This window comes from Oncorhynchus tshawytscha, linkage group LG19 (assembly GCF_018296145.1).
Source record: "Oncorhynchus tshawytscha isolate Ot180627B linkage group LG19, Otsh_v2.0, whole genome shotgun sequence".
In the NCBI taxonomy this organism is placed as follows: Eukaryota; Metazoa; Chordata; class Actinopteri; order Salmoniformes; family Salmonidae; genus Oncorhynchus; species Oncorhynchus tshawytscha.
This window is the reverse complement of record NC_056447.1, coordinates 40,545,905-40,549,967: the sequence shown is the minus strand read 5'-3', so window position 1 is coordinate 40,549,967 and position 4,063 is coordinate 40,545,905.

Here is a 4,063-nt window from a genome sequence, read left to right as displayed (position 1 = left end):
TCTGTAACAGTTTGGGTCCAGGTTTCTCCCCTTTGAAGAGGACTGCGGCAGCTTTCAATCCTTGGGGATCTCAGACGATATGAAAAAGAGGTTGAAGAGGCTGGTAATAGGGGTTGCGACAATGGCAGTGGATAGTTTCAGAAATAGAGGGTCCAGATTGTCAAGCCCAGCTGATTTGTACGGGTCCAGGTTTTGCAGCTCTTTCAGAACATCTACTATCTGGATTTGGGTAAAGGAGAAGCTGGGGAGGCTTGGGCGAGTAGCTGTGCGGGGGGGTTTACCTCCACATCACCCGCTGAACAGAGGAGGAGTAGTATGAGGATGCGGCTAAAGGCTATCAAAACTGGTCGCCTAGAGCGTTGGGGACAAAGAATAAAAGGAGCAGAATTCTGGGCATTGTAGACTATATTCAGGGCATAATGCGCAGACAGGGGTATGGTACAGCGGAGGTAAGCCCAGGCACTGGGTGATGATAAGAGAGGTTGAATCTCTGGACATGCTGGTTGTAATGGGTGAGGTCACCGCATGTGTGGGAGGTGGGACAAAGGAGGTATCAGAGGTATGAAGAGTGGTACTAGGGGCTCCATTGTAAACTAACACAATGATAACTAACCTGAACAACAGTATACAAGGCATATTGACATTTGAGAGAGACATACAGCGAGGCATAAAGTAATCGCAGGTGTTGATTGGGAGAGCTAGCTAAAACAACAGGTGAGACAACAACAGCTAATCAGCTAACACAACAACAGCAGGTAAAATGGTGATGACTAGGCAGAGAGGATCGGATTAACTACACACAGAGCCTGAGTTCGCAGCTGGGGCCGACAGACAAAAAATAAATAAACAGAATGGAGTACCATGATTAATGAACAGTCCAGCAGGCATCAGCTATGTAGCCAAGCAATCATAGTGTCCATGGGGCAGCAGTAGTTGGAACAGGGAACCCGCCACTACGTTAGCAGGCGACAAGGCGTTTAAAGTTAGTAGCCCTCCGACGGAGGCCGGTTGAAGGCACAGCGGATGGAGTATTCGTCCGCAGACCAGTCGTGGTGGTGCGGCGGGGCGCCGTGTCGACAGAGAATCCAAGCCAGATGGCAAAAGAGGTATTGTAGAATTTAGTTTGCTGGCCGGGAGATGCTCCTGGCTCACGGCTAACTGGTGCTAGCTTTGTGGCAGTGGCATGCCAAGGTCCAGAGTTTATAGCAAGGATCCGGTGGAGTATCGGGCTCTAGCCGTGTATGAGTGGGGTTCGGGTGAACAGCTGAGTAGGCCGGGAGGTGGGCCTCAGGGATAGCTTCGGTACTGGGTGCCACGGTGAGCTATATAGCTGCAAGCTAGCTGTGAAGATCAGAAGTAGTGGTCCAGGGATTACGGCAGGAATCCGGCGTTGTTGTGGAGAGACAGTCCGATACAGGTAGACTGGCGAGTATTATCCAGGCTAAGATCAGGGCTAGTATCTGTGCAGAAGGTAAAAGCCACTAGCAGTGGCTAACAATGACTGAATAGCTAATTAGCTGGTTAGCTTCTGGAGGTTCTTCAATGTGTTCTAAAATTAAAAATAATAGCGATACCGTATCACATTGGGTGAGGCAGGTTACCGGAAGGTATAATCGAATTAAAAATCGAAAAGAGATTGAAAATAAAATTGAAATATATATACAAAAAATACGAAAAATGCAAAAGTACACGAGACATGAACAAAACACATCTTCACTGCTACGCCATCTTGGTACTTCTTGGTACTTATGTGTGATAGGAGTGGGGATTACATTAATGAGCGTACACTATCCAGCTCCACCCTGGAAGTCTGTGCAGATGATAAATCTCAATGCGGTGTGTGTGTTAATGCCTGAGCAGCACTGGGCCTGATGTGTAGCATGTGGTAATACTCCTAAACTCTTCTGATGAGAATCCCAGCTGATCTGTGCGAATGCGTCCGGCAGAGGAGCCGTGAGGAGAGCCTCCTCATCCTCTTCACCCACTGCTCTTCCCTCTCCTACCCCTGTTACCCTCATCCTCCCTTCCTTTGATAGAGGGAAGGTAGAGAATATGGACAGACCGGGGTCCGAGGCTTCTGTTATTATATCAGAGTGACTTGAGGGACCAGCTATGCTAACAGGAAGAGGTGTTATGTGTGGCCTACTGGAGTCAGGCATTCCAGGACAAAAGGCAACATGTTTACAAATTATGGACGGATGATTTGAGTGAGTTAACATGCACAAAGGTAGCCTAAGTCTGAAAGGGTAGGAGTGATAATTGTGATGAATTGTCTTCATATTCAATCGTCATCATTAAGAAACAGTAATACAAGAGAGCACTCTGTGTTTACTGTATGTATTTGTGCACACCTTGTCTACAATACATGTGGAGACTACATGTATTTGAGCAATATTCTCTGGCATATAAATGCAATAAGCATCATATATGATGGATGCATAGAGTAACTAGCTCTCACAGTCTCACGTCAGAATTAGACGTTCATCCGTGTTCCACAAACGTCAAATTTCTATGTTCTTCCAAATGTCACATTTTTAAGGTTATGGTTCAGCGCACACACACACACACACACACACACACACACACACACACACACACACACACACACACACACACACACACACACACACACACACACACACACACACACACACACACACACACACACACACACACACACACACACACACACACGTTGTGGTTTAGAGTTTAGTTATTATAGCTTATTGGGGAACTGGTCTTTCCCATCAAGACTCCAGTGATTCCCTCCCTCTGTCTTCCCATTGCACGTTGAAAGCCACATCTCATTCTAACCCATTTTGAGCTAGAGGAGGGCAGTTTTGATCCGACACGAAATAAAGCAAAACGGCCAGCATTTACGGTTTCTGTAACTACATTTGCACGCCTTTCCTACAAGACTGCTCCTATGATGCATAGTGAGTGGTCCGCTGGATAAACGTCGTGATTGAGCCGCGTGTGGTTCAAAGGATATACTGCGCATGTGCGATGCCCCTCCTCCCAACAGTGAATAGAAGAAAGGATGCTAATGATTTGAGGATTAGGTTTGACTGCATGGTGATGGCACACCTCTTGATTGCGAACCGCTGGTATCCCCGTAGCCTTCTATGTGTATTCTAGCCGTGATTATATAGCCCATTATGAGTGTGAATATGCCATTCTTGGTTTAAAGGAACAGTGACACCGGTCGCGGGTGTTTTTTCCAACCTCTGGGGAGCTCTTTGTATACACAACATAGTCGCATAATCTGGTTTTAAACCGAGCAGTAGGCTATAAACAGTACTTGGTTAGGGCCACCCTGCGCCAGGCATACAAACACTAGGTTTGATCTACCCTCTGCTGAAACCATTTTTTTTTATATAAATATAATTTGAAACTAATTGTATAGAACTACTGACCTACAAGGATACAAAATATGAGTTATTCAGGCTTCAAATGTCTGTTGATTACTGGATTATAAAATCTGAAATGGCATAATGGTTGTTGTTCATTACTCTTAAATAACCAATCAACAGACATTTGATTAGAGACTAAGGATTTTATGTCAGAAATGAGAATGTGAAATGACAGGTGTCTTCTCTAAAGTGTTACGACACGTTAACCCTGTAGTAAATATTCCATTGAGGCTTGTCTTCAGAGGCAAAACACTCCACTTAAATTGCAATAAACCTGAGGCAGAAAAAATGGTCCAATAAAAAAAGAACAAACAATATTCTAAACAGACTAAACTCCACTCCATGTTGAACGAAGTTTCTGATTAGAATACTCTACCAACGGAGTGGAGCAGAGACAAGACGTTGTGGAATCTAGCTCCGACTACATCGATTCGCCCAAGATCAATACTTTAAAAATGTAAATTATGAAACGCCAACCTTGTACCTGTGTTCGTCCTTAGTATTTGCGTGCCTTTCTCTATTTCCATACTTTTTCAATAAACATGAATCAAATACAACCACCGACATCAGAAACGTCCTTCACCATGGAGTGGAGTTTATTCCGCTACCTCAGGAGATCATTTGAAGTTGTGTTAAATAAATCTACGGCA